General features: G+C 35.7%; 1 protein-coding gene across 2 annotated transcripts in view; it reads right to left on the reverse strand.

Moving 5' to 3' along the window:
• Nucleotides 1-19,737, reverse strand: part of LOC110026645 (threonine--tRNA ligase, mitochondrial 1) — a 25,751-nt gene extending 6,014 nt beyond the window's left edge. Inside the window, exon 1 of one of the 2 annotated variants that reach the window (XM_020727662.1) lies at nucleotides 19,463-19,737. The gene's annotated coding sequence lies outside the window, so the exon portion shown is untranslated. Of the gene's footprint in view, nucleotides 1-19,292; nucleotides 19,315-19,462 lie in introns of those variants that run through there. The other variant, XM_020727663.1, reaches the window with a different exon arrangement.
• Between the last annotated feature and the right edge of the window lie 5,410 nt (nucleotides 19,738-25,147).

Below are 25,147 nucleotides of genomic sequence, written 5' to 3' on the forward strand. Positions count from 1 at the left end.
ACTCACTAAATGCGACTCAACGATCCACGAATCAACCCAAGATGGTATCATTTCCTATAATTTTTATAATTAGATCAACCCAAGAAGGGTATTTCTTCCAAATCTTGTTTCGAACAGGTCGAAACGGGCTCAAATCAATGCGACGATTGTATACACAGCTCCGCCACCACTTACATATTCACACACTCAAGCCTGGACCTAAATGTTGCACTCACGTCATCCAAATATTTCATATTGTATCGAAAATGTCACCGTGAGAGCCTCATAACTGCAGCTCAAAAGAAGCCCAAAGAAAGCCAACTAAACTCCCAACTCAATTAAAGCAACCCACACAACTTCAAATTTTACATAGTGTCAACTTCGTCAAAGCTTCAGAAATTCTCATGAATAAAATGATCAAGTTCTTATTTCCAAAAAGTAAACTCCCCGAAGTTTCAAAATTCTCGCACAAGTATCACATGTAAATCTTTTCCAAAGCCCAAGGCGGCACCTCCAAATCCCCATGAATTAAGAACCCAAAAGAAGTTTCAAGCTCTTATTTTTTTCCAATAAATACCAACACCATTAGTCAAAAATTATCCCCCAAAGTGTTCGAGCAACAATTTATATAAAGAGATATCCAAATGGACTCGAATGACATGTGTGTAAAAATGAAGTTTGGGTGTTAAATATGTAAATATATAAGAATTGCATGGTATGTATGTAAATGCATAAAGGATCAAGCGAAATTTGCACTCATATGTATATTTGTTTAGGTGACGAGTATACAAGAGGCTAAATTCTGCATAACATCCATATATGTAAAAAAACTCAAGCACAAACATACGAACCATCCAGCCCTTATATATTTAAAAATCTGGAATTCAAACTCCAGTGAAACAGAACTAAGGAAAATTTACATACAAACCATGCAATTCTCGAGTATTTACATATGCAGCACTTACATATATACCAACCAAATTTTTGATAGTCCAAAAGAAATAACACAATTGAATGCATAGACAAGATAACACATATGTGAGAACTGAAATTTGGGTGTTAGATGTGTAAATGCTAAAGAATTGTGTGGCGTGTAGGCTTTCAACTCCCCTGTATGATTCCCATTCATCAATAGTTCTGCCCCAATTCAAGAATAAATCTGAGTTTTCTCCTCTCAAGCAATTTTGTTGTGCGAGCCTCCCTAGCATCCCTCACATTTTCAGAAAATGTATTTTAATTTGCGCAACTCGCTCATATGTTCCAATTCACCAATTCTGTAACCATTCTCATTCTTACCATTAAACTCATCTAGTTCTTGAAGCGACTTTCCCCCCAGCCACATTTCTATAGATTATGAACCGCAAATGATAAAGACTACTTAATGATCTTGGCATTCAAGTGGGATTTACAGCAAGGTTCAAATATCAAAATGTTTCAAATCTTTGATAGCTTCAGACATCTTTTTCAGACTTGGGGAATGCATGAACAACAAATAAAAGTTTCTCGATGCCTTTAAAATTTCAACAAGCATGTAAAGAATTGAGTGATATATATTTAAAGAATTGAGTGGCGCATACGTAAAGAATTGAGTGGCATGTACGAGTTATGTTTCTCAGAAATCCATCTAACAACCATATAATAAGTTCACATAACTGCATTCCCTGCCGCAATTAGAGAGAGAGCAGCAGCAAAAAAAAAATTCAGCACTGCTATCTAACCAATGCTCACTAGCCATCATGGATAACCGAATTGAAAAAGAATAAAAAAAAACATATTTGTCCTAATAGGTGCATAAACCAGCTATTTTGAGACGTGAAGAGCAGCGTCCGAACCACTTAAACAGTTGAGGAAACAAGTATTATGTATATAGGCATATGAGGGTGGAGAAAATTTGCATGTGTATGTCCGCTCTGGGATGAAGAAACAAAGATGAGTATGTACAAATTGGTCATAGGGAAAAGAAAACCAAAATTTGGACATGTACATATATCTTCTTCAAAATATGAAATCAAAAGAAAACCAAAATCTGGACATGTACATACATCTTCTTCAAAATAAGAAATCAAAACACAAGTGCACAGATTCATCCCAATCATGTCAAAACATACCTACGTATATCATATATATGTCGCTCGAATCATCGAAGGCATATCAAAATATCTAACTTCAAAAGGGTGTAATACACCTTTTTCATGTCCAACGCTTCAAAGTGTTATACATGTAAATATAGGAGCTTGAGTGTGAGATATATAGACGCATACAACTGCACCCTGGTCATGTGAATTTTCCTTTATTTACAAGCAAAACATCCCACCAATAGTACAAGGTAGAGCAGGTGACATTCACAGCACAAATGTGCAATGGTTGAAGCAAAAGGTAAGCCAAACAGGAATATCGGATGAGTTGGCAAGAGAAGAAGAAAAGCAACCATATATAAGATTCGGCTATGCGAACACACAAGTTTTGTATAGCAGTTGTTTAATCAAAAGCCACTTGCAAGACTAAGAATCCCTCTGCAGGCCAAGCTGATCAAAATGGAGGAGAAAAGGAAAGAATTATTACCTCCTGATGAGAAAGAAAATCAAGCATAAGAATCTCTAGGCCAGAGAGAGCTCCAGGAATTCCACAGCAAATGCCACAACCAATAAAGAACTCTGAATTTTTTTGGCAACACCTATCCCTTCTCAAAAATTTTCGGCCAACCCAAAACTCTTCCCCAAGTGGGGTTTTATAGCAGAGGAGAAGCCTTTCCCGTCACTTACCTGGGCGGTGAGCCGAGCCAAGAGAAACGGCAAGTCGCGTGGGAGAAGGCGGTGGGAATGGGAGAAGACGACGAGAATCGCATAGGCGTGGAAGGGGAAAGCCGGAGCGCGACAGAGGGAGTAGGTAGAAGCTTTTCAGAGCACGAGGGGACCTCGAGGAAGCTTCGCGAGAAGAATCGACCTCGGGTCGAAGCTTCGCGATCAGAGAGGAAGGGGGGAGCGAGACGTGCGAACGGGAGAGGGAGAGGGAGAGGGAGAGGGAGCCGAAGCATGAGTTAGGGATTTAGGGCTTAGTGATTTTAGGGATTTAGGTAATTTGGACATTCCGGACACAACGGCGCTGTCTGTTTCGTCATCCGGGGTCGTCTGGGCAACCTCATCAATAAACGGGTCAAAAAATGCGTCAAAATTCAAATTTCATAAAATTTTGACCTGCGATCGATCCCTCATGTTAGTTTCAACCTCCGTCTCAAAAATTCATTTAAGTTTTAGACAAATAACGGTATAAACGATGTGAATTGTAGTGATCGGACGTGTCGCCTCTCCGAATTGCGAAGTTTGTGCGCCCGGGAGTGCAAATTGTGCAAAAGACCACCCTCAGGCTTAAAGGTCCTATAGGGACTCTCTTTTGAGTTCCCTCATGTTAGTTTCAACCTCCTACGTGCTAGAGGCAAGAACCGCAAGCGAAACTTCAAAAGAGTATAGAAGCAGTTTGAATTTCTAAAATGAGGTGGGTTCCATTTCTAAGGGTCTAAGATAGTCGAAGGAAGAATCCTAAGGCTAGACCCTAAATCCTCAGAGAAAACTAAACCTCACTAAAAATGAGGTCAACACCGGGAGTGCAAATTGTGCAAAAGACCACCCTCAGGCTTAAAGGTCCTATAGGGACTCTCTTTTGAGTTCCCTCATGTTAGTTTCAACCTCCTACGTGCTAGAGGCAAGAACCGCAAGCGAAACTTCAAAAGAGTATAGAAGCAGTTTGAATTTCTAAAATGAGGTGGGTTCCATTTCTAAGGGTCTAAGATAGTCGAAGGAAGAATCCTAAGGCTAGACCCTAAATCCTCAGAGGAAACTAAACCTCACTAAAAATGAGGTCAACACAGACTTAAAACAAATTATGTTGACTCCAACATAAGTGATTAAAGTTCTATCAATCAATCTTAAGTGCCACCCTTACACATGGTTGTACCAACATTTTGTGGTATGAGCCCCCTAAGATCCCCCTCAATCTATAAAGGCCAAAGAGATTATTTGTTCAATATAAGCCGAACTTAGTATAAATAGAGTCAAAGCAAGGATGGTCACCTTTAGGTGTGAGTGTACCAACGACTTGGGGTAAAAACCCTAAGTCCACCTGACCTATGAAAACCAGAAGACTTGACAGTTTTAGTTCGGCAAAATCCAAACTAAAATCATTAACAAATGTCTCGTATTCACTGTTTTACAAACTGGTTCATTCATTGACTACATGTCTCAAAAAAATCCAAAATGGACACAACTGAGTTGTAGTGCCACAATACTAATGGATGGCACCCTCGAATGGCAATGGTGTGTCGTGGCTTTAGCAGCAAGTAAGCAATGTTGGGCCAAAATAGGCCAAGGGAGAGCACTGCAATGCTAGAAATGACACCATAGCCGTAGCCTTAGATAACACAATTTGTTTAGGACTGTGACAATGAGATCAGCGTCACTGCCTCCACCTGGCACCGTGGTAAGAATACATACCTTGGCACCTCACAAGCTGAGATAGGTGGAAACACGACATTATAGATGCAATTAGAATTACCACCTAAGGGTGAACCAGTGTTTAGGCGCCCATACACGATGTTTGGCCATTGATTTAAAAAAGGGATGGCACCGTGGTACACAAGGATGGCACCGTGATGCAAGGCTAAAATTAAGGCCCTAAAACTTGAGAAAATGCAAGAAAAAGGGGGCAAGGTAGGGAAACAAGGAATTTAATATAAGTTTCCTCTAACAACATCCTACCTTGGATCCTCTAAAAATACCATAAGGCTCTAAAAAGAGAAAAAATAAATAAGCTTTAGGGGTTTCTCACCTACGTGGAGTTGAAGTCACAAAAAATGTACTAGGTGCTCTGACTTCCTCTACAAGTCCTACCGGCCACATCCGTAAATGCTCCAGTTGATCCAATGATTTAGGATCAAAAAGAGGAAAGGGGAAAAGATCCTTACTTAAGCACCCGATGGGCTAGCAACTCAAGGGTAATTTAAAAAGTAAAAAAGGCTACACCTGGGGTAGCCAAAGGATGCCTCTTTTATTGAGAAAAGTTTTTTTCCAGTGTCTTGGCACTAAGCATGCCGCTTAGGCACCAATGATGTGGCACATGCCAAGTCATACAACCCAATAAAATTAGAATCCTAGGGGAACTGGCATTGGTCAATTTTGTGACATCACTGTAAAAATGGACATTGTGGCACTGCTCTCGTAATGATCGATATTTAATTGGAAGCAGCAATAAGGACCTGGATTGACATGGAGTCGTGGCTCTCTAAGCATAGGTGCCTAGATGCTGCTGACATGGCAGGGGCCACATCGATCAAAAATTGATAATTGTCCAATCAGGAGTCATTCTCAAAATTGGACAAGTTGAGTTGTGGTGCACTGACACTTATCTGTTGACACGAGTCTAGACACTGGTGCTTAGGAGCTACAATTATACCCAAAATTTAATAATCACGTGTGATAACATAGATAGTTAGTTCATTTTTGACCAATTAGGTATGGTGCATCACACATTCTCATGCAAAATAAATAGCAAACATGAAATATGTAGTCTCATATAGACAAATAAAGAGACCATGCATAGTGCATCATAATATATGTCCTAATAAGAATATTCCCGTGTTGAGGATATAAATATAACATAACATGCTCATATGGGCTTACAGTACATAAAAAGAACCAGAATAATAAAGAAGACATGACAATATTTCAGGAGTGAAAAAGGAGGTCTAGATATCTACATCCTCATCATCATGTCCTTCATCGACATCATCGTCGGTCATCTCACTAGGCGCCTAAAAAAAGAAAGTATAGTAGAGAGGCGATGCATAAACAACTTGGGTGCCACCAAGAAACTGTCGGAATGTTTGAACTTGCAGACAAACTAGTTTTGAAACTAGTGCTCTATGTGTGTCAGTTTGCGACCAAGTGTGTTAGTCCTCTGGATAAAGATGTAATGTCTCCTCAGGGTCTTGCATTTGCTCATAGATGGAGCAGGGATAATGAGGGGTTTCAGCTAGTGTAGTGATGTCCAGACGAAGTACATCAGACCCTCTATAGAAATAGATGCTAGCCTTCATAATGATTGCATGGGGCTCACTTGCTCTTTCCTTTAGTGGACCTCATCCCCAACTCTAATACAAAGGGCATGCATGAAGGAGGGGAGGTCGAGCTAACTGTAGCACTACATCAAGCCATATAAGCAATCGACTCATGTATAATGTGGATTGCATCAATCGGCAGATCTATCTATATTGCATAATTGAGTGTTGTGCGCTACCTCATTACTTTGCTTAGGTGAGAGCTTGGTAAAAACCTAGCTAAAACGAAGAAGTGTCGGGCTTTTGACTCCCAGTCGAGGGCATTTTTGGAAAGTTCAAGATCCAGTCATGCACCTCAAATAGGTGTCCTTGGGTCAAGTAACAAAACACCTAACTATAGTCAAGGCTCTATTGTAGAAATTCAGTATACTAATCAATGATGTATCTCCTCAAACTATATACATTGTTGAACATGTTCTGATCGAAGACCACCAAACGTCCCCTGACAAATGCTCTACCATCCATGAGTTCTCTGGTATTAGATGAACTTACAAACAATCAAGATGACTGCAGGGCCTAGATCGTGCATAAAATTCTCCCAGCCCCACCACCATAGTGTCCGCCACACTACCTTCGGGCTCAAATAAACCACATTCAGAGATAATATTTTGGCCAAGGATCAATCCAAATACCTTTCGGTTGTTGCTTGGCTATTGAACTGGGTCATATCAAATTCCCCATCATTGGGCCTCGATGATGCAGCTCTCTGACATCTGTAGGATGTCATTTTGTGAACTTTGACTGGGAAATAATGAAAGGGGCAAAACCACATATATTTGACTGGGAAAAGTTCCAAACATGAAAGATGTCAGAGGCATTATGATGTTGGGAGATGGAAGCATAGCATCGAGCCCCTGTGGGCCCACCATACCATCAATTTATATTTTTTATTATATGATTTCAATAAATTTATTAAAAGGGTGTTGCAGTGCTAAGCATAACACCATGGTGCTAAGGATAATATCGTAGCACTATCCATTGATCGAATCAATGTCCTTAAAGCAACAGCGGTTAAAATTAAAAATCATGATGGGCCACCGTAGTGTTGAGTATGGCAGTGAGGTGCAATCCTTTTGGTCGGGACGATGCCATTAAATCACTAAAACGTTGAGTTAAAATAATAATGTGTTGTTGTGATGTCTTACCTTAGGGATATGTTGCCAAAATGATGTTGCACATTCAAATAAAGATGCTTCATTTTACTTGTGGGGTCGCGACACTCGAGTCAATACCACAATGCTTGCACTTGGTTAAATGAATCTAAAATAAAGTGATCCATCAACCACAAATTTAGTCCTCAGGCATACAAATACGGATGATGGCTTTTAAATGAGTCGAAAGAGATGCTAACAAAGGACCCCCAACAAGCGAGTTTCGTTAATAAAAATACAGTGCGCTTGTAGGCAAGTGTTAACGACGATCAGAAGAACATCACTTAGGGTCTATTTGGGGCAGCTTGTGCGTTTCAGAATAAACAGTTTATCCTGAAACGCAGCCCGCGGGTCTACCGCTAGGGTTGACCCGCGGCCTGCGTTTGGTGTAAAAAACTCAAACGCAGCAGGCAGCGTTTTCAAAAACGCGCAAAGCAAACGGTTAGGCAGCGTTTTCAAAAACGTCGCCGCACTTATAAGTTGCCCCAAACGGACCCTTAGTTTGAAGAGACTTACGGCTCTCTTAGAGCTTCGTGAAGTTCTAAAAATCACGCTCTGAGTTGGACAAGGTTAATCTTACCATCAAATGGATATGACAAAGGACAACAGGCTTAGAAAAAACAATTTCGAAATAAGCATGAGGACTGTGTTGGTAAAATAAAAAGTTTGGCATTCTTAAAAAAGGTCACCATAGAGGCAATCAGATGGGTAGAAAGACAAACATCAGTCAAGGTGATAGAATTGAAAAAGTAATGTTATGGAGAATCAAAATATTATGGGCACCTAGCTCACTTCAGTCAATCAACAAATGTAACTATCCAAGAAAAGCTAGTTTTATGACCCAGCCAGGTGGAACTCTTGCTGAGGGACAAATAGTGACCTTGAAAAAGTAAAATGCTACTAAATTACCGGACGGGTAGAGAACCAAACATCAATCAAGGTGACAAAATTGAAAAAGCAATACCACAGATGAGGGTCTTGTAGACACCAACCTCAAGTCATTCAAATCAACTAATGCAATGATCTTAGAAAAAATATGTAACGAATCAACAAGGTGTGTGTCAAAAACAAAACGCCTGCTTTGGGACAAGTAGTGATATTTAAAAATTAAAATGCTACTAAACAACCATATGGGTAAAGAACCAAACAATAGTTAAGGCAACGTACTTGAAGAAACTGAGTTATAAAAGATCAAACTAAGAAGGGAATCTAGCTCATGTCAGTCAATCAACTAGTAAAACAGTCTCTCAAAAAGATACATTATAACTAGCCAGGTGGGTGTCAAAAACTTAACACTTGTTGGAGGGGGGAGTAGTGAACTTGAAAATATAAAATGCTATTGAATGACTAGATGAGTAGAGAACCAAGCATCAATCAAGGCAACAGACTTGAAGGAGTCATGTTGCATGAGATCAGACTATGGCAGGCATCTAGCTCACATCGGTCAACAAACTAGTGTAATGATCTTTAGAAAAGTTATGATACCATAGAGCAAGGTAAGTGTCAAAAACTAAACAACTACTGAAGGAAAAGTAGCGATTAAAAAAGTAAAATGATACTATTCAACATGATGGGAAAATGACAAAACATTGATCAAAACAACAGACCTGTAGAAGTCATGTTACAATGGATCGATCTATGATTGGATCTAGCTCACATCAATCGATAGACTAACCTAATGATATTCGAAAAAATATATAGTGACTTAGCAAAGTGAGTATCAAAAAACCAAACACCAACTGAAAGAAAAGTAGCAATCTTCAAAAAATAAAATTTCACTGAGCATATGGACAGAGGTAAGCGTGAGGCTTCTATCGGCTGGTCCAAACTAATACTAGGCCAAGGCTATCAGACCTATTGAGAAAGTGTATTATTTTCGCTCTGAGCCTAAATAAACTCCACCAAATAAAAGTATTTATTGGGTTTCAAATCTTGGAGTCCGCTGAGGAGACCATCAATTGAGATTCAAATTTCAAGCCCTATTGGGGAAAAACTACTAGTGAGACTTTGATTTTCAATCTACTGGTCTGTTGTTTTTATCAATGTTTTTTCATCTACCCATCTAGTTGATTAGCATCTAGCTCACGTCAATCAATAGACTAATGTAATGATATTTGAAGAGATATGATGTGAATTACCTAAGTGAGTGTCAAAAAACCAAACACCAATTGTAAAATAAGTAGCTAACTTCAAAAAATAAAGTTTTACGAATATTATGGACTGAGTTAAGCGTCAGGCTTCCGGTCCAAACCATTACTAGGCCAAGGCTATCAAACCTATTGAGGAAGTGTATTATTTGCGCTATGAGCCTAAACAATTCCACTGAATAAAAGTATTTACTTGGTTTCAAATATTGGAGTCCACTGGGATAACATCATTTGGGGTTGAATTTCAGACCCTATTGGGAAAAAGCTACTAGCAAGACTTGGATTTTCAACTATCTTGTTGGAGATTAGTCAGAAACTTGAGTTTTTATAACCTAGACCTGGCCTATAAAGGCTAAATAAAAAAATAATGGCATGGGCTCAAGTCTCTACCATGTATCACTCAACGACGAGTAAATAACTTATGTTGGGGTAGCAAGGCCTATAAACACAATTGACACAAAGGCGATTCTTGAGATACTTTCCTAAAAAGCAGAACTTTTAAAGTAAGCTCGCACTATGGCTCTGTGAGGCAAAGCCTTGACGCGCGAGTAATGGCGCTAGGTCAATTGACAATTTGATACAAAAACATTTAAACACAAAATGTTAATTTTTTTCATTAAAAGCATAAAAAAAATATAGCCGAATAAGCTTACATGATAAACTATCTTGCAAACAAAGGAAAGAATTGCCAAAAATAAATGGTATCAATCCTTCTATATGCGGCTATTCACCATACCTATTGCTATCACCCTCATCTTCACCATCCTCTTCCTCTATATATATCTCAAACAATGGAGGTTTGAGGGTTCCTTGACGTCGCGTGAAGGCATGAGTTTACCACCTGAAGTGGCGCGCTAACTACTGCCCACATGGACTATCATTAACGTAATAGATTTCAAGCATCGATTCCTTGTTGTAAAAAAGTTTCAAACGTTATGGATCTCTAGGGAAATAGGATGATCTGACTCCTGAACTAAAGGCTAGGTGCGGGCTATTAATTCTAATCACCCTCTTGATGATCGTGTCACCCTTATGCTATGGAGAATTGGTAGGAAGCCGGCTCTTATGCACCCCTTAAAGCATCATCTTCTTGAAAACGTGGCAGGTTGGTCGTATTGAACAGTGGCATCATCACTCTAGCTCACTCTCTCGGTATTTCCATGTAAACTGAGTATGGAACTTAAAAGAAGAAAAAAGTTTTCAGGTCTTCATGCTAAATGCCTATAAATAAAAAATTTGGCACCATAATGCCAAATGTTAGGGTTGGTGAAGAAAAGATGTTTCTTGTGCATTCTAAAGCCAGTGGCAGGCAAAGGAGGTACATAATATGCAGCATCCTCATATATTTTGATCTCATAAACTGAGAATAGTTGGCAAATTCCACCGAAACAAAATTCTTTGCCTCCAATTGAGTAATTCATACACTGATGAAGGATCGAATGAATCATCCCATAAGCATGAATCCATCGATGGCCTAACAACGCTCTAAACGATATGTTGATTTCGATCACATGGAACTTCACATTCAGCTACAACTCCCCAAATTGAAGAGAAAGAATAATAGTGTCAAGAGAGGCTTGACTCTTCTCATTGAAGCCATGTAGCATGAGACGGTCAAAGCCTAAACACCTAAGGCTAAGAGAAAGAAAGGTAAGAGTGTGGTCAACTGCTATACAGTTCAAAGGATTTTCATACACTAGGGTCATTATATATAGTATGTGGTTATGCTCAGTCGTACCTAACAAAGTGTCACTATCAGAGAAAGAAATGTCAACCAGCTCATGGGCAGGCCCAACTCAACTTCTCCTCGATGAAGTAAACTTAAAAATCTTCATGCTCTTAAAAGAGCCTTCACTAAGGTTTCTCGAAACTCAGGTTATAACATCAGTGCATCATAAACACTCAACAACAACAGTGGGTCTTCTAACTCTAGACAAAAGTAGCCAACCACTTCTCAGTTTGACTTGTTAAATGTCCTCGAAAGGAGATTCAAAGGGAACATCCTTATCACTAAAATCCATAGTTGGTTCATCAGACCTTGGTTCAGGAAAAGATAAACAACCCTTACTTTTGCAAGTATCCTCCACATCATCATACACCTAAAAATTTTTGCCTAAACAAGGCATAGGAGGGATATCCTCCTCACAATTTGAATTATCATACTCATCAACAATGTGAAAGAAACATAACCAGAAACCTGCTCTTTTATTACATCAAAATCAATACATGATACATAATAATCAATAGGACATCAACCGAAACTCACTTATATCATGGTTCAGGACAAGATAAGCGTCCCTTGCTTCTGCAAGTATCCTCCACATCATCATACACCTGAAAAATTTTGCCTAAACCAGGCATAAAAGGGATATCCTCCTCACAATCTGAATTATTATACTCATCCTCAATGTGAAACATAACCAGAAACCTGTTTATTTATTACATCAAAATCAATACATATACATAATAATCATTAGGGGCATCAGTTGTTAGCAAAGACTCACTTATATCACTAGTAGTACGTCGCTTAGTATAAACCCAAATGTTACATCAGTAACAATGACATGAGTCTTAATTAAAATGTTTCAAATGAGCTTGATTGATGCATGAACCATGGATTCCTCCAGGAACTGCCTGGGATCTCTATGTCATTGGCCTTTTACTTTCTCTAATTAATTCTTAAAAGGGTAACACTCCACCAGAACGTATCCCAATTGACTAACATTGAGCTCCCCTACATGTTGGGCACTATTGAGAGTATTTCTCAAAGGTACTAATAGAGTGCAACTTGAGCAAAGTAGCAGTCGAGCCTCTTAAGTTGCTAATTTGGAAAAAAACTACATGTTGCTTCTCTAAAGGAGGCCCGCATATCACGCTCAAGTTTTTCGAGCAAGTAATAAATAATATAAGAGATTCTCTGGACTCTACTGGCCATCATCAGGCGCTCATGATAACCTAGTGGTGTGGAACGGAAAAGCATCTCATGAAGGCATCTTTGAGCTTAATGAATGCATTAAAAGAACCATTCAAAATCTTGGTGTACCATTCAAAGGCAAAACTAGTCAAATTGGTGACAAAAAATCGCAAAAGTAAGCATCATTGTTGTTAATATTGCAACAAAGTGCCTGAAATTAGGCTATATTATGCCTAGTATTCTTCTCTTGTTGGAACTGACCAAACAGCGGGAGAGTAAAACCCTAGGGGATAAACCCATACTCTTCAAAACATGGTCTTCGTTGCCAAACAGTAGCACTGTTCTGTTGGACTGCTACTGCTATCTTAATATTTTGGTTACCGAGAGATTATAATTGGTTGTTAGGCACATCAACAAAAGGTGGTGGCGGAATACTCGCCAAAATGACATCGGGTGCGTACGCAGATAGGACATCAAACATTGCAAGGTGCATCACTACTAAGATAGCCGATAAGGCCATACGTGAGCTCATGCTACAGCATCATGATCTAAGAAGAGATCATAGTCATGTTAACCATCATTTGGGCCATCTGATTTGAAGTGGCATTAAAAATATGTCTCTCCCGCCTCCAACATGCTTCAACATGATAAGCTCTTAAGGCTCTAAAGAACGAGGGAGATCAACCTGATCGAATTCATGAGAGGAATCATCAGGAAGGATCCTCCCTCTGGTAATGACCATGACATGGCCTACCAAAAGGACTCCGTCAGAAGGGCATCTTGCTTGGCAAATTCTTTGCTAAGAAAGTCATCCTCAACCAGGTTATCTAAACAACCTTCCGGTAAACAAACAAGGTCAATAAAAGAATCATCTTCAAGGGTCTATCTTGTTTTCATCATTAAGGGTTGCTTGAGATGATGTGGGGATGATAACATCACCAAAAACAACTTCAATCGTTATGTCCTCCATAGAAATGAGGATAGGAATTGGAGTAGAATCATGCACCATCGCCATGCTATCCTCTATAAAAATTGGGGGACGGGTGGGAGAACATATGTGGAAGCTAGCTCAACTATGGAGCTTAACCCAGTTGACTCCTTCTGAAGCCACTCTCTCTATTTAGACAAGGTGGTAGTAGGACTTCTTTTCATAATGATAGGAGAACCTATGAGGATAACCCCCAGGTCTCCAACCTCTAATACGTGAGGTACAACCATACATAAAGTAGGAATAGAATAATGAAAAACCTTATTTCTCTTATTCTCGAATAACACACGAGGTGTAGCCTTGGTTACAGGTACAATAGAGGAATAAGTGAAAATACATGTGCTAGCATCAAAAGCCATATAAGATTCATTAGCTACAGAAACCACATGGATGTTGGATGTTAACCGTGCAGGTCGCTAAGCAGCCCTGTGAGTTATTCCACCTTCATGGCTCTCCTCTTTGTTGTAGTGACAGGATGGGGATGATAGAGAATTTCTTGCATCATCTGCTCAGAGGATTAAGTCATATAGGAAAGGAACTCTCGACCGTTGAATGCATCCTTCCATCTCAAGGAGTACACAACATTCTTGATCTTCCTTATAAGAAAGTGAGTAGAGTCATCTAATAGGCAAACCTAAGCCAAGAAAGAACCTAGGTTATGAGTAATAACTGTGGGCTTCAAGGAAACTAGGTTGTCAATAGGGATTATGGGACTAGGAGAATATGGACCAAAAATTAAAGCCATGGTCCTTGGAGAACCTAAACAATTACCTGAAGGTACAATCTTAAGGGAAGCCACACCATGAATGGGAGCTGCCGACCTGGAAGGAGTGGAAGCAAGGGTTGGAGAAACTGACCTCATGGCTATCTTATGAGGAATATGATCATAACAGTCAGTCAAAAACTGGAACCTATTCTAGTTCACAGGCATTGTGACTATTATCTGAGCTCACTTAAAATAGACTCCTAAGAAGGTTTCTTTTGAGCTCCCAATTACACGTTCTGCTTCCTCCTAGCCTTTCTACGCAGCCTGAGAGCAGGAAGAGCATTTGAAGGTGCATCAATTGTAGTAGGTTGAGGTGACTTCAAATGTCAACAAAATAGGAATATGGGTGATGCCTTGAGGGCAATAGTCAAGTTCCCATGATTCTATCGCCCCAGAGCCAATACTATTTTTAGTTTGCTTAGCTAAGAATAACCAAAGGATTTCTTATTAGCAATTATAGGTTAACTCATCTAAAAATACCTCACAGACTAATAGGTTTGTGTATTTGATTAAAGGTTTACTTTAAGATTTAATGATTTACAGAACCATTTTTTTTGCATTTAAGCATATCCCTTGAATGGCCTTTTTTGCTCTGTTAGGTTTTGGCAGAGAAGTTACTATTTTATTCACGCAAGTAGATTTTGAAAATGGAAACCGCTTCCTTTGTTGATGTTTTTACTAATCGTTGCCTCCACAAAGTTTTGATAGAAAAACACTCATTTTATCGCAAGATTTCCATGAGAGCTTGGTTGGTGGAGGAGATGTTACTTATACACGCAAAGGCTGGTAGGAAGAATTGGAAACCAACGATGATTATTTTGGAAGAGAATTAATAGTTGGTAGAGCCACTAAAGTTTACTTTGATTGGTAAATTCCAAATGTAGCATCCTAAAATGGAAATGATTAGAAGAAACTTTAATGGGTTGTAATTGCTAGAAAGTTAGAAAAGTAGGCTTTTTGATGGGCGACACAACATGATTCAAGTAGGACAAGAGGAAGACTCTGCAACAATATTTTCCGAGAAGTTATTCTACATTTAAAACTCAACTATGAAAGTGCTTGAGTGGTCTCCTGATTTTGATCCAAAATCAAAATTGTCTAGTGTTCCTATTTGGTTTAAATTCCCAAGCTTAAAACTTCATCTATACAGCACACAAATCCTCTTTTCAATTGGTTCAATTTTTGGTAGACCTATGATATTGGATTATCTCGCATAATCTTAGTAGACCTTCTGCTACTCCAATTTTAGTGGAGAGGGACATTAAACAATCGGTCCTTGATGAAATTTGGATTAGAACAACCCATAATGAGTATTGGCAACGGGTAGTCGTTGAAAAAAACCCTTACTACTGTGGAAGTTGTAGAATGTTCGAACATCCCATTGAAAATTGCTATAGAGTTCACTCTAAATTGGGTAAATCTAATCAAAATAGAAGAAATGAATGTTTTATTTAGAAATTTAGGACTTACATCTCATGATATAAGATCGTGAGAAAGCCTAGGAAAGTGAGGATTTACGTCGTGCTAAAAAAATGTCCTCAGAATCCTAAAACTAAAGACGATGTTCACCGAAAAAAGAGTAAAACATCAAAAACTTAGTCTTAAGAAAGAGACACACGAGCAAACAAGCGGAATGGACTTACAACCCTGCCTGGAAATGGCTATCATCTAAACTACCAAAACACAGTTTGAAATCATGAAGGTCGATCTCAATTACTGAATGACAATGAAGGTTGGTGTTTATTAAGAATTGTAGGTCTTACAACTTAATCATAATGATCAAGATGTCTAAGTATGTATGATATACCAAATGTCATAAGACTAATGAGAGTTTATTTTAAAATTTTAAATTAAATATTTTTAAAGTTTGTCGCACTCAAATGTTTTTTATTATTTTAGGTTAACTCTTAGTGTCAAGTGATCAACACAAGCTGTGAATAGGAATGCACGTCCTTGATGATAGATGCGCAGAAAATTTGTTCACAAGGTCAATCGGTACACAAAGACAATACACACTCTATAAGGCAATAGTTCTGACAGGTCAAAACACACATTTTCATGCAATGAGTGAGAGTTTGATGATAAGGAATATAACCAATATGCAACAAGGATGTCTATAGTGATCTTCTCGTGACTATTCCTAAATGATAAAAAGGTTCTCACTCTATTTTATTTAATTATCACTTTTGTTATTTTAGAATGCATGATAGATTAAGGTGTGAATGCAATGCATTCATAAAATTTTTATTTAGAATTGTGAGATTCATTTTATTTAAAAAAATTATGTCTCAATTGTTTAGCTGAGTAGAAAATATAGTCTACCATAAATCCAAGCAAAAAACACAAAAACAATTCCCTGAATTTTTGGTCAGACCTATCGAACACAACAAAACAACAACAAAGCAAAGACACAGCGAAAGGTACCATCCTTAGACATACGTCAGACTCATCAATCTAAAATTGACAACTAAAATCATTGTCATTTAAATGGGGTTCATCCTTCGCATTTTGTTCATTCTTTTGTGGATTGTTCGGATGTCAATAGTTGATTGACTATGACAAACACCCGAGCTCTATAAAAGAAAAAGATCCAACAAGAAAAGAAAACATATGAAAACTATAGCAATCTAGCTCAACTAAGCCTTATATTACTACTTCTCTGCCAAAAAAAAAAGTTAGCACACCTAAGTTCACCTATAGTAGCCTAAAAACATGCAAAGCAAACTAGTGCAACCAAAACTAGTAGGTATACGAAAGCACTAAAATTATTATCTACTCACCCTAAACATTCATTCTACCGAAAGCAATCCATCCTAACCAGACATTTCTAAGGAGCAAAACACGCAACAAACCTATATACTCATATGACGTCTATAGGTGAGTGTTTTATGGCATCTAGAGTAAGTGAGTGTGAAAAGGTTGAAACGGGTCAAAAATGCCTTATGGTTCAAATTATGTAAATTTTGATGTTAGTTTCAAATTAGATTTGACAAGTTTTAATTTTACAATATTTATTTTGATGGAAAACATTGCAAAGGGTTGTGATATGCATACCACCCAATTCTAAGTTTTTGTATATGTGATCACTAATCTTCCAAAGTTTACATTCATACCAATCAACTTTGAATGACAATATATTTCTTAATGTTTTAAATTAAAAAGTTTTGAATATAAAGTAAAGTATTAGAAATATTGATGTTTAAAGATTTGAAAATAATTAGACTTGCATAATTGAATTTAGGTGCAAAGCAAGTAAAAAAATTTGAAATTTTATAGTTAGGTTAAATTGTTAGACATGTAAAAACAATGCTAACTTAGGATATCTGAAATTATGCACATGATTTTAAGTGTTAAACAAATAATACATAGATGATTTCAAAATCTTACATAAAACATATTAAGATTTAAGTGTTATGCAAGTGTATACATGAGAAAATAAAGAAACCATGCACATATACAATTCAATTTATGTTTTATCTATGCAAATGTATCAAAAAGCTGAATAAATCAGCACATGTACATTGGACTTAAATGTATGCAAGTGTAAATAGATCAAAAATCTGAACAAAAACTGCACATGTATACTGGATTTAAGTGTTATCTATGTAAATATATCAGAATTTGGGAGAATTAGTAAACCTATATTTAGAATTTAGGTACTGTAAATATAAATACTTAAAAAATATGAACATATATTTACAATTTATATATTAGTGGCTACTTAAAGATTTGAACAAAAAAAACAGCAAATATACAATTGGAATTTAGTTATTAGACATGCAAATACTTAGGGATTTGAATTTTCTACAATCAGTTTAAAGCATAGATGTTGTACATGTAAATATATGGAGTTCCATATAAATCATCAAAGTTACATCTAGAATTTAAATTTTAATAAGGTAAACACTTTGTATTATAGTAAATCTGTAAGTTTATATTGAAGATTAAATATTAAGTGCAAAAATATAGTAGTTAATAAACAAGATCGGCAAGCTTATGTTTAAATTTAAGTGAAGTATGTAAATAAATTAAAGCTAAACAATATTTACATATATGCTTTAATAGAATGACATATTATACATCTAAATATACAAGTATTAGACCATTTGCAAGGACAGATTTTATAGAATGAAATGTTATATGTGTAAATACACCAGAATTACAAAAATCAGAAATTATTCAGCAAATTTCAATGCTATACATCAAAACATACCATAATTTAAAGATATATAGCTTCCCATTTATATCCAAGCGTTAGATATGTAAACACTTAAGGAATTAAAAGTGCTAGGCATGTAAATACTCTGGAATTAAGAGATCTGTAGCTTCTCTTTTTATATTCAGGCGTTAATATATATGTAAACGCTTAAGGAATTGAAAATTATGTAGCTTGCTTTTAAAACTTGGATGTTATATATGAATATTAAAATTGCAACAGCAAGTATATATTAGAAATTATATGCATCACATAAAAATATGTAATAATCTAACAACACACATATGTCTTAAAGTTAAGTATTATACATTTAAAAAATATAAGCATTGAACGGTTTGTATGTAAACTTCAAAAAATCTGGCATCACACATCTTAACCCAAAAGAAACGTTGGTATGCAAATCAAACTCTCTCAAATATAAGTGTGTTAATAATAACACGAGCTAATGATGATTTATCAAGTTTAAAATAGAAAGATGGATGATCATTGAAGGTTTCTTTTAGAAAATATGGGAGTATTTAAGCAAGTTATACATAAATTTACATGACTGTTAGGATAGCAGGATTCCAGCAGAATTTTAACAAGGTTTAGATAAAAAAAAAAAGCGTATTTGACGAAGCCAAAACACCTGGAGGAGTCAGTCGTATATTCCTCAGCAGATCTCCTAAACTTCAGATGGTTACAAAAATGTCTCGACCAAATTCCAATCATAATGGGCCCTAATCGAACACCTACTTGCGTTAATTTCAACGGATTGTGATTTGTGATCATTGAAACAAATCAAGAATGCAATGCTTGATGACTTGAGACAGTGATCCAAAAGAAAAGCTACATTCCTTGCAAATGAATTAAAGAAAAGATATGTTGCGATTTAGACATTTAAAGTAAAAAAAAAAACAACATCCAGAAAGTATAAATTAACAAAAGAAATGTAGAGGATTAAAAATCCTAAGCTAAAGCAATCCAAACCCTAGGAAGCTGACTAGTAATGGATTTAGAGCAGGATTTAAGCTGGATTTAACCTAATAAATCTTGCCAGACGGTTATTTGGACAAAATGAAGCCTCGGTTTTCATAAATCCGGATTTCACGGATTTCGGCCTTAAATCCCGGATTTACTAAATCCTGTGAATCGGTGTATTTAGAAAATCCGGGACGGAAGCTTCGCGCGAATTAAACAAACGTGAAATTACCTTCCTCAATGGTTTCGGGTAGGAGGGGAGGGGAGGGAGGGAAAAAAATGGGAGTTTCGTGTCTCGGTAAGCTAAGCCGCGATCCCCTCGTCGCGTCTCCAGCTAGCTCCAATTGAGACTGTATCGCAGGGTTCGGTGACGAAGGCGATGGTTGAGGACGAAACAGGAAGAGGGCTAGGGACATGCGAGAGTTTCAGGGAGGACAGGAGCACTGGCGGCGAGGGTTTCCGGGAGATAGGCGGCGAGGGTTTCCGGGAGATACAAGTAACGGAGCGAGGGTTTCAACGAAACTTTATTAATTTAAGTTTATTTATGCTAATTTTATTAATTTAATTTATTATTAATAAATTAAAAAATATAAGATTTAATAAATTTATTTATTATTTATTTAATAATTAATAAAAATACATATAATTTCTTTATTGATTCAATAAATTTATAAGTAATTATTAATAAATATAATTAATAACTAATTGACTGCTTTTATAAATATTAATATTGCATTTAATAATTAACTTAATAAAAATTTTATTACTAATTAGTTAGTTTAGTAAATATATAATTATTTATTATCTTATTTTGAAATAAAATATTAATTGAATTTAAGAAGCTAGCATATTTTCGCTGTTTTGTAATGTTTTAAGAAATTGAATTTACATGATTTATTAAATCTTATTAAGATTTGTTGTTAAAGTTTAACAACCATAACAGATTTTTAAATCCTGATAGAAATCGCCAAATAATTTCACAAGACTTTACAAGATCTATTAAATTTGATTCCAAATAATTTTTACGATTAAACACTTTTAGGATCTATTAAATATAAATTTAACAGATTATCAAATGCTACTAACTAAAATCTTATTCGTTGACATATAGGCCCTAGATGACTAAACATAAAAATATGAAATAATTGTTTATGATTTGAGAAATAAAAAGAAAGTTTTGGATGACCTGGTTGAAGCTTCTTGTGTGCAAACCAATTGGAGAGAATCAAACTTGTACGTGATTAGAGCAGAAGATGAAAAGAGATACGTGCGTCAATCGACTGGAAGAGAAATCCTTCCAGCTTAAAGGATTGGAGGAATAAGGCAGATCTCCTTGCGACTCCAATATTATGAGGAAGGAGAAGATCCTTGCCCTGCAATTTGCTGGATGAAAGAAGGAAAAGCTTCTCACAAACCAATCACATAAAGATGGAAGATCTTCTTACAATTCAAGATTCGTGCACAAATTAACTCGAAAAGAAATCTTTGCTCAAATGATCAAAAGAAAGAAAGAAACAAAGGCTCCTCACGAATGAAGTGAAACAGTTCTCTTGGGCTTTAACTAAAGAGGGTTATTCATAGCCAATAGATGGCTTAGGTGGCACTGAGATGGCATAACCAGTTGGCAGCGAGTTCGCGATCAAAACACATTGCCAAAGAGATGAAGCCACCTCAGGCAGACAAACAGGGTGGTGTTGCACTGAGGTGCCACAACAAGAAGGTAGAAAAATAATAGTTTTGTTTTAATAATTATGGAAAAAAAAAATTTACTTGTTTCTTTAGTGAATGAAATGAATACTTGAAAATTTTATTTTGAATTAATAATGAATTTAAATGAATTTTAAAATCATATGAATATAATGATATAATATTTTCAAAAATACAATTTTATTGTATTTTTAAATTTTTTTATTTTATTACAATTTTTCAGTAACTTTGATTTTCTAATTAATTTTCAAAACTATATTGATTTATTTGATTTTATGAATTTTTTTTATTTTCTTATTTTTAATTTTTTTGTATTTTGAATTTTATTTTATTTTGAAATATTGTTGTTAATTTCAAGGATTTTTTTATTTCTTTATTTTCAATTTATTAATATATATTGTAAAATTTTTTTTATTAATATAAAGAATTTCTAAAAACTGTGTTTATGGATTTTGTAAATTTTAATTATTTTGATTTTAATTTTAAGTGATTTAATGATTTTTAATTAATTTTTTTAGAAAATTGTGATTTTTTGGTGATTTTATTATTACAAGTATTTATATAAAGGATAAGCCTCTTTTTTAGCCTATGGTGAACTACGTAATTAAATAAGCTCTCCAAGAGCTAAAAGAAGAGTTATCCAAAATGGTGGGAGTGAGAGAAGTGTCGTGAAGAAACACCCGCAAAAAACCTAATTCTCTAAAGTCAAATGGTTTCTTTAAGGAGTCAAAAAAATGGTTCAATTTTGTATTAGCATGTGTTTCAACACTAGTTCTCTAAGCAAAGCCACTAGAAAACTTATGGATAATACTCTCAGTTCTAAAGAGAAAAAGAGACAGACCTCACATAAATGAGATCAACAATTCATAATCATCTTCTTCGTTGGTGTAGGATTCTAATAAATGATAAGAGAACTGCATCATCACTTTTTCTAGAGTTATGAAAATGAGACCAAGTCTTACTTTGATAAGGAAAGTAGATTGTGATTGGTAACCCTTCTAAGAAGATGCCTTACCATCAAAATACATCTCTCAATAGTCATCAAATATGACAAGTGGTTATGTTAAGCTTGTGATGAATCATGTAATAACATGGTTTTTGCCTCACAATATTTAAGGCTAAAAAAAGCTTCTCATTTATGGGACACTTCAATTTCATATGTAAAAGCCAAAGAATTATGTAGTAAAGTGTTTCTCTTTTCTACTCGTTAGTTGGGCTAATAAGGCTTCTAGAGACTCACTTAATACCACAATTAAGCAATTAAAGGTTGTTAATATTTTGAGTACCATGGAGTATTATTTGATGCTTTCAAAAGCATATCGATATTTATTTATCGGTCGTTAAATATTAGAAATTGTCGTTCGCTGGAATGGATATTCTAACGTCTGGTTTTAAATGTTTGTTCAATTTAATTTATATGTATATAATTTATAAAAATTAATATTTCAATTTTTTAAAAAAAATACAAAACCAAACTCATCTCATATCTGCAATAGTTTAAATGATCTAGTAAAACATCGCAAGCAATATGTCTACCTCGAAGGATAAATACACTACTTGATGGTGGTGCTCGATTAAATAAACTAAAAAATTTGTGACATCCATTTTTGTCTGCAAAAAAACCATTTTTATGTTGACCGATGATACAAAAAAATAATATAATGTTTTTAGTATATATTTTGTGCTTATTTTTTTTATATTGCACTTTAAAGAAGAGCATTTTCATGTTTTTGTTGCATGTATATTATTTTTAGGTATTTAGAGCATAAATGGCAAAAAGGATGAAATTTGGAGCAAAAATAGCGAATTTTGGAATTCTGGCGTATGATGCACTGTTTGACAGAGGCTTGGCGCATTATGCGCCAGAAACGACTTTTTTCGGTTTAAGGCAATTCAAAACGAATTTTGCATAAATTTTCAAAGGGGCGCTTGTTCTAGACACCTATTAGAATAATTCAATACATGTTGACGCTGATATGTCTCTTGGATCAAATGACACGTCTTTTGAATTCAAAAGAGTTGACTTTTTGAGAGAATTTTTTAGGGAATTTTGAATTCTTTTTTAAAAGAAACAACCCAAAATAAAAGAGAAAGATTTCAAGGAGTTTAAGGGGGGACGAAAAGGATAAGAAAGTGGGGGTAGCGTGAAAGGTAAGAAGAGAAGAAGAGAAGATTTTCTTCTAGGGTTGTAAGAGGAGAGGGAAGGTGAGAGATTTCTTTTTCATTACACTTCTAAGAGAGAATTGAGTGTGTTTGTAAAGAGAAAAAGACTTGGAGAGAACTTTTAGAGATTTGATTGGGAAGGATTGTGAGATAAGTTGTGTCTTTTATTTCTTTTGTTTTGTAAACTTACTTTTATATATAAAATTCATGTTTTGTCGTATCATTCTCATAAATTCTGAGTGGTCTTCTTTATCATTCTCCTTACTTTGAGATATAGATTTGTGAAGAATTGATTTTATTTTCTATGGTTTTAAATGTCAATAATTTGTGATAATTTAAACTTTGATCTTTATTTACTTTTCGATTTGACCAATTGAAATGTTAAAACAAATGTTCTGAAAAGTCTATGATTTCTACAACAATGGGAGAATCACATTTGATTTCATGGGAGAGTATGTCATCCATGGAATTGAGTACAAATAAATAAGAAAATATACTTTGTTGGATGCAGAATTGAAGATTTTATGGTGGCAGATAAAACTCACCAATCTGGTCCAGTTGATTGGAAACTAATGCAAGATTGTTAGCCCTTAGGGGAGGGAGTATTGGGAGCTCAAGAGTGGCAGGCGGTATCCTCCCAGCCTAACCACAAAATTAGGGATCAAACTCTGGATTAGTCAATGTTTTTTATAGCACTTGGAAGATGGTAAAGAACATGATTGCTCATATTTGACACAAAACAATTTATATATATATTTTCAAATGATTTTATTTTCTTCACAATCCATATAATCATTATAAAAGGGAAGGGCGCTTTCTTAAATTTGAATCTTTCATCAACAAAAACTTTGTTTAATTCTCGTAATTTTACTTTTGAAAGTTTAGTTATTAGTTAGCTAACTCTGTCTTTCAACTGCATTTTATATAACATTCACTTTAGTAGTTAATATTCAAACTTCGCACTTTACTTTTATTTTTGTATTTTTAAATTATAAAATAATTTTAAGAATTTACCTATAGGTTTTTCCGACTTCCCTGTGGGATCGATATCTTGGAATCCATTAGAGTCCTTTATTACTTGAGCAATACATATACTTGCATTAATTTTAAAGGGGATTTGACAGTTTAAAAAGAGTTTTAAAGATAAACTATTTTCATAAAAGGTATTTTTGTTGGGATTATATTGCATATTTACTGTTATATATGTTGTGTGTCTTTTGTAATATTGAAGATATTTGCAAAATTTACACATTAAATCTACCAACATCAACCGACAAATTCTCTATCTAATATGAAGAATTCGATAGGGTTTATATTACATGGGTTCTTTAAGCTCCCTATAGAGGCAAACCCCTATAGTTAATTACATCTCAAATGATCGAGGTCACTTAAGAAAACTCTCAATTTAGATTAGAAATGATTATCTTCAAGAATATCAAAGAATAAACTTTTCAAAGATGGGCCAAGGAGTGTCAAATAGGAAAAACTTGAATTCAGAACATTGTTATGGAATACAAAAGGAGAAAACTAGGGGTTGTCATAGATACAGAGGAGAACCTCAATGATTTTCCAAACTATCATATGGTTTGTCATCAATTTTGAGAAGGAAATTATTGAAAGTTTCATCATGCCAATTATTATTATTTAGGGCTTACATTTGCACGACACAATCATACAAACAGCTTGGAAGATAGGAGGGTTTATGTCGTAACGAACAACAACCTCGGAATACTAAAATGAATTAGGGCTTAGATTGCACGACATGATCATGCAAAGGCCTAAAGATAAAATGAGGATTTATGTTGCACTAGACAAACAACCTCAAACAAACAACCTCACACTAGGCAAACAACCTCAAAATCCTGTAGGTTATGTTTCTTAAGTCTAAAGAAAGTTGTGTTCTTGAAGATCCACTTGCTGTTGTAGAAGGCTGCTCTCACAGTTAGCTCCAAGGTCATTGGCGTAATAGCAGTCCTAAAGTCTAAGGGTTCAAAGGTTTAAATGACAAGTTCAGTTCAAAATTGGGGGGGGGGGGGGGGGGGGGTAA

The sequence above is a fragment of the Phalaenopsis equestris genome, unplaced genomic scaffold, assembly GCF_001263595.1.
Source record: "Phalaenopsis equestris unplaced genomic scaffold, ASM126359v1 Scaffold000391, whole genome shotgun sequence".
Classification (NCBI taxonomy): domain Eukaryota; kingdom Viridiplantae; phylum Streptophyta; class Magnoliopsida; order Asparagales; family Orchidaceae; genus Phalaenopsis; species Phalaenopsis equestris.